Below are 7,440 nucleotides of genomic sequence, written 5' to 3' on the forward strand. Positions count from 1 at the left end.
ATTCCTGTTTGCCTGCTCCTGTTCGCCGCGCTCCGGGTCGCTGGGGCTCCCAGCAGGCGCTTTAAATCCCTCGTGGTCCGGGTGGGTGCCGCCCCCTTACAGCTGATTGGTCTCGGTAGAAACCCTCCAACAGCAAGGTTACGCAGCAATACCACCCAGCTGGACAAAGCTGTGAGTAGCCAGGCTTGAATTCAGTGGGAACTCTGCCTTCAGAAAGAGATTGGGCTGGAGACTGCCCAAGGTCTGTTCCTGTCTGAGTGGTGTCCAGAATCAAGGACAAAATCTTTTCCAGACAGACTTGCTGATCTCTGGCTGAAAAGAGGTCGAGACTGAGCAGGGAAGGCACAAAGCCTTTTCCACATGCCTCCCTCACCTGGCCATGGTTTCTCTGTTTTTCAGCACTGGCATCTTTGCCTTCCTGAAGCCCCCCTCCATCTCATCCTTATCCCTGTACCTGATGGTTTCATTTCTGTACTCAGTGGTTCCTCCAGCAGTGAACCCCCTCTTCTATAGCATGAGGAACCAGGAGCTCGAGGATGCCCTGAAGAAACTGATATCTTGATAATTTTTCAAAATGGTCAAAATGATTGGCTTCATCTTCATGTCTCTCCTTATGTAACTCATTAGAAGCCCAAGCAGTTTTCAGGAACTTTTTTTTGAGTTTTGTTGTCGATACTGATTATTTGTATTGGTTTTTTTCTTTGCTTTTCTTTTCAAATATTTGCCTAAACAGTAATGTCATTATTTGTGCCCTTTCTCATCATGGGTGTCTCCATGTATTATTTAACCAGGAGACTTTCAAAGAGGAAATGTGTTCTCTGTGTGTTTAAACAGAATAAAGAACCTTCCAGTGAATGTTTTCCTGAGGCCTTTTCTTTTGGGAGCCTCTCTGGAGCTGCAGGGTAGTGCCTGTGTGCAGAGGTGGAGGGGAAAGAGTCCTGGCACAAGGGCACTGCCCAGGAGCACTTGATCTTTTCCAAGCTGTCCACTTTCCACCTCCACAGTCTCCTTCTGCACCCTTGAGTAAGGCCTGAGTGCTCTGGCAGCTTAGTCACAGCCCTGCGGTGTGACAATCCTGTGCCCGCAGGCAGGGACAGGGCACGGGCATTGCTGTGACAGAGCTGGCCTCCAGAACAGCCCTTCTATCATCACAGGGGATCTCCTCAGCTCAGCTCTTCTTCCACACTTGCTCTCAAGAAGCTGCCCAAGGAGTCAACTCTGCAGAGATTGTTGCTGTTCTGCTTTCTCTGTGGGCTCCCTGTGATGCCATCATGGTCCCAGGGCAGGGGGTTGGGGACTCAGGGCTGGTTCTTTTGTCTCTTCTTTGGTGTCCAGAGCCCTCAGGGATGGTGAATGTTGTGCAATAAAGACAGCCCATGGCACTAGAATCAGGTAGGGCCCCTCTGAGCACCCTCCATGGGCACCAAAGAGCTTATGTGGGAGGTGGTCAGTGGCAGTGAGCACCATCAGCTGGGTCTGCCTCCCAGCTTGACCAGTACAGCCCATGAACAGTCAGGTGTATAAGGAAAAGTGTGTCCAGCAAATCTAGGGAGGTTTTCCTAACCCTCTACTCTGAGCTGGTGAGATCACACCTGGAATACTGGATCCAGTTGTCCAAGAGAGAGAGGGATCTACTGGAGAGAGTCCCAGGGAGAGCTCGGATTATTAAGGGACATGAACATCTCTCATATGAAGAATAACTGAACGAGTTGGAGTTGTTTAGTTTTCAGAAAAGAAGGCTGAGGAGGGAATCTTATGAATGTCTATAAATAGCAGACGGGTGGGTGTCAAAAGGAAGGGGCCAATCGCTTTTCATTTAAAAAATGGGTTTAAGCTACAACATAGGAAGTTCCACCTAAACATGAAGACAAATTTATTGATTGTGAGGTTGTGGGAGCACTGGAACAGGCTTCTCAGAGAGGCTGTGGAGTCTCCTTCTCCAAAGACTTTCAACACATCCCTGGATGTGTTCCTGTGTGACCTGCCCTAGGTGATCCTGTTTTGGCAGAGGAGTTGGACTGGATGATCTCTAGAGGTCCCTGCAAACCCCTAACATTCTATGATTCTATGACCTCAGTCCCTGGGACAGTGATGGGGTCCAGCCTGCTCCAGGCAGGTGAAGGACAAAGAGGGGATTGCTGAAGCAGAGTGGGCAGGGGATAGAAAGGCACGGGGTGCACCTGGCCTTTAGCAAGCCCTTTGACATGCTCTACCATTGTCCTGTTGTAGACAGACTGGTAATGTCTGGATTAAAAGATGGGTGATGTGGTGGGTGGGAAGTTCACGAGATGATGAGTGTCACAGTGCCATCAGTGATCCAAAGTCCTCCTGGCAAGCAGTGATGTTGCCTCAGTGTCCAACACTTGTGCCAACACTTTTTGCTGTCTTTATAATCCCCCTGTGTGGTGGGACAAAAGGCACTTTCAGCCCCTTTGTGGATGAAGCCACGCTCGGAAAGCCCTTGAGCAACCTCATCTGGCTCAGCCTGAATTGAGCAGGGCACTCAGACAAGGAGATGCTCAGGGGTCTCTTCCAGCCGGAGGTATTCCGTGATTAAGAATGATCTGTAGGATCATGCAGCAGGAGGAGCACGGGAAGCTCATCCTCGAGCAGCTCCAAGAGACACTACTGCTGACGGAGGCTGATGCTGTGGATGGGATTAAGAAGGAAGTTCCATAGGGACAGGTACAGGGTTGGCTTCAGTTGAGTGGGAGGTGTCCCTACCTAACCACGCAGGGGGTTGGTACTAGATGATCTTTAACCCTTCCAACCCAACCCTTTCCATGATTCTATGATTATGTGACAGTCTCAACCAGTTCCAGGTCTGGGCGTCTCCACAGCCACCACGAGGGCTTTGTGATGCAGGGTCTGGTGCCTGGACACCATTTGCGTGGGCGTCTCCATGGTGACCTTGGGGGTATATAAGGGCTGTGGAGACCTGGGGTACCCATATCTGGGAGAGCACCTCCCTCAGGAGTCAGCAGCTGCCCTGGGTGACCATGGAATGTCTGTAGCAGAAAATGCCCAAGATGTCCATGGAGAAGGAGGTGGAAGCCTGCTCCTAGCCCTCCACAAGACACCAAGGTCAGTGAATGAAGGAAGGGCCAGAACAGAAGTTCCCCTGCAGGCTGTGGGGAGAGGGCAGCTGTCCCCTGCAGCCCATGGAGGAGCATGGAGGGGCAGATGTGGATCTGCAGCTCATGGAGGAGCACCCTGTACCAGGGTGACATCAGTTATTAACTGAAATGCGCAAACTTTAGGAAAAAAACTCTCATTTGAGCAAGGTGAGCCTGGCTGGGGAAAGGGGCAGGAACGTGAGATGGCTTTTGTCTCTCTGTGTCTAGATTTCTAGTGAGTTCCATGGGGATACGGACAGGGTTGGCTTCAGTTGGGTCGGAGGTGTCCCTAACCAAGCATGCAGGGGGTTGGAACAAGATGACCTTAAACCCTTCCAAGCCAACCCATTCCATGATTCTATGATTCTGTGACATGATCCCAGACAGTTCCAGGCCTGGGCTCTCGACAGCACCACCAGGGCTTTGTGATGGGATAAGTGCAGTTTCTCATATGTTCCCTTTACAGCTGAGACACCGGCCTGATGAGGAGCCATGACAGCATCTTCATATTCTCGTGCTGTTTTAATCACATCACCCACAGTTGGTTCAGTTTCTCCAGGAACCCATAACATTACTGATGGTGTATGGTTAAATGGGGAGGGTGCACCATGCAGAAACCTTTGCCTCATAGGCTTAGGGCATGGCATGTGATAAGGATCTACAGTCTCATCATCGGTATAGATCACATCTTGTACAGCCAATTCTTTCAGATACCTTATAGCTTGTCCAAGTGTGGCTGCTTTGACCTGTGGGCAGTCTATTTCCACTTTATAGGGATATTTCCTATGTGTATGAATTGTATATCTTCTGTGTATCTCCTAGGTCTGTGAAAAAACACTGTACCATGCACCACACTGTTGAAGACCATATCACAACTACTGTTTGTAATCAGCTCTTATCAAGAAGGAACCACAGAGCAACACTAATCCCTGCTAAAAAGCCACAGATCATAGAATCATAGAATCATAGAATAGGCTGGGTTGGAAGGGACCTCAGAGATCATCGAGTCCAACCCTTGATCAACTACCGCCACAGTCACTAGACTATGGCACTGAGTGCCATATCGAGTCGCTAACCTTGAGTACCACATACCTTGAGTACCAAAAGTACAGCATGATTGATTTAATTTCCAACCCTGTGAAATTTCCAAAGAAAATAGCTTGATTCCCACTCAGCGGAGCCATCTGGGTATCCTCCCACTGAAGTCAAAATTCACACTATTCATATAAATGAGTTGAAATTTCAACTGGACTCGAACTTATTAGCTTAAGCCCCATGGTGGGCACCAATAAATCTCTCAGGGTTTAATGCTGGGCCAGCAATTAAGTGAATGACAGAAGGTCTCTTTTAATGCCCCTCTGAGCCCTTATGAAGAAAGGAGAGAGAATAAGGAAGAGACTCATGGGTTGGAAACTAAACTACAAAGCTTTAATTAAAAAAGTAATGATAAAAAGGAAAATTACTAAATATATACAAATACATATAAAAATGGTACCATGTCCCCCCCATACACCCCCAATAACTGTGTTTTCACCACCAAGGCTCCAGGGCAGCCCTGGGAATGTCCAGGCTGTACTCCTGGGGTCGGCAGCAGTCAGGAGCTGGAGGCTGGGACACACAGATTCATGCTGGCACGGATCAGGACCACAGGCAGAGGAACGGATGGAATCCTCCCAGAATGCTGAAGCAAACAGGGAGAGGTGAAGAAGGGGAAGCAGGAAGGGGTTTGACGCTCGTGATCCCTCAAATTTATCCTGAGTATAACGTGTATGGATTGGAATCCTCTGTTTGGTCAATTTTGGTCATTTATCTTGTCCGTTCCTCCCTAAAGGAGGGTTTCCGGTGTGACCTCCTTTCTCCTTTTCTCTTTCTGGAGCACAAGATGTTTCCCATTGTCCTTGGTTCTGCATACCAATCTCCAGCATTAACTATAAACATCGAGCATTTTCAGTCCTAGAAGCTGACTGAGAAATTTGCTGTTAATTTCAGCAATAACATCTGCTTACAAGAGACTTAGCTAAAAGCAAAATTACAAGACATAAAATTAGTTCTATGCTGGCCCAAACCAGGACAGACGGGTACTGAGGGATCTGGGGATGTGGTTGCTAAAGCCCTGTCTGTTATATTCCAAAATTCATGGCAGTCCAGTGAAATCCCCACTGACTGGAAAAGGGGAAACATAACCCCCATATTCAAAAAGGGAAAGAAGGAAGATCCAGGGAATGCCAGGCCAGTCAGTCTCACCTCTGTGCCTAGTAAGGTAATGGAGCAGATCCTCCTGGAGGCATTGCTGGAGGAGAAGAGTAATGAACAGGTGATTGGGTATAATCAACACAGCTTCCCCAGGGGCAAAACGTGCCTGACAAACCTTGTGTCCCTTCTATGGGAATATCACAGAATCGATAGACAAGGGAAGAGATGTCACAGAATGCTCTCAAATGTTTCTGAAAGGTAGGGGGTGTGACCCCTTTGACGTGCCCAACCCCATGTTTGAGGGGCCAATTAGATCGGCCCATAATTCTGTGCTACCTGCACCAGGGATTCGCTGTGCTACAGGTAAACACACCGGCTGTCCAATAAAATGTTATATTGATGTGTGGTGGCGGGGGTGTGGTCACAGAAGCACTATATAAGAAAAAAGTTACTGCGCAATAAAGTTGAAGCCTGTTTATCAACCATATTGGTTACATTAGTTTTCCCTCACCGTTTTCCAACAAGTGGCGCCCGAAAGGTGAAAAGGCCCTGAACAATCAAAAAGTCTGAAGAGTTTTGAAAAAAGTTTGAAAAGTTCTGAAATCGACAGGCATACGCTGCGGAAGACCGATTTTCACCAGGGAAGCCTTGTGGAGGACCAAACCATCGATAAACAGCAATCACAGTTTGGCAGGTAAAACCACTGAGACCAAATAATTTAGCTGGAAATGGAGGGCAATAAATTCTTCTCTACGCAGGCGCAGGGAGGCGAATCGTGCCTGAGCGAAAAACGAATGAGTTTCGCTCGCCAGTGGAGAAAGGTTACCGGTTTTCAATCGTAGAAAGTTGCAAAAGCCCGCAAAAGGCTTGTACAAAAAGATCGCAAAAGGCTCGGATTAAGGCTGCACCAAAATAATAAAGGGATAGCTTAGTACGCAAAAATGGAGAACAAAGTAGGCCTAGACCTTCTTATTAGCTTCTTAAAGAATCGTGCCGTAAAAGACTTACACCTTAAAAAAGACCCGGCGGCGATTGTAGAATATGCCCATGCATACCAGTCTTTTACTGACCCTGCTAAGTTGTTTGATGAGAAAGAATGGAAAAATTTCGGGGATATTTTATGGCATAAGGTAATAAACAAGGATAAAACAGCTCGTGAGTTAGCAGAGAAAAAAATTGCTATGGTAGACTCTGTAAACTTAGAAGACCAGCCGCTACCAGGTTTATATCAGTTAGGGATTGATTACGATCCGTGGCCCCCACGGGGGAAAAGATAATTGTACAGCTTGCTCGAAATTCCAGTGAAATTCCGATGCAACTCGCTGCCCCCCCCCCCTCTTTCTGACGTGGCTTGCACCAGCCATCTTGAGCCACCTGGCTCAGGAGGTGGGGACGAGACGGAAGTAACCACTTCAAGCGCCAGAAGCGAACTGCACCACAATCCGGAAACGCTACGTCACCCGTCATCCGGCGGGGACAGTTCCGGGGCTGGTCGCAGCCCCCAGCGGGCCCCAACTTCGGCCCCACCCCTACGCCCTACGTCATCCGACGGCGACGTTCCCGGCCCGCAGCACCCCTCCTCCCCCCCCTCCTCCCCCTCCTCCGACCAGCCGGCTCCCCCCTCACGGCCGCGAGCAGCCGCTTCTCAGAAACAAAAGCCTGCTGCACGGCTTTGCCGCATCTTAAGGATTAATTGGTCGCAAATGCATGAGGAGGATCTTGATAATAAAGATTATGATTTAGCCTCAGTTATAGATGCCCTCCCACAAGCCTTCCCGATCATATGTACAACAGATAATTGGGGAAATGTGGAGGCGTAGTATGACTCTTTAAATTGGAAATTGCTAGCACAACTAAGAGCCGCCGTAAATGAATGTGGGCTGCATGGTGAACCAGTCAAGCAAATGATAAGTTATATCTGGGGGTCAGGATTGTTGCTTCCAGAGGATAAAAAGGGAATTATGAGAATGATTATGACTCATTCAGCCTTACTGTTACGGCAAGCCCATTGGCAAACATTATGTCAACGGTTTGCAGACATTCCTAGAGAACAAAATGACCCCCTGTATGGGGTAACAGTGAATCAGCTTATGGGTTGTGGACAGTATGCTAATTTTGAGGCACAAGCAAG

Source organism: Calypte anna, chromosome W (assembly GCF_003957555.1).
Source record: "Calypte anna isolate BGI_N300 chromosome W, bCalAnn1_v1.p, whole genome shotgun sequence".
NCBI classification, from domain to species: Eukaryota; Metazoa; Chordata; class Aves; order Apodiformes; family Trochilidae; genus Calypte; species Calypte anna.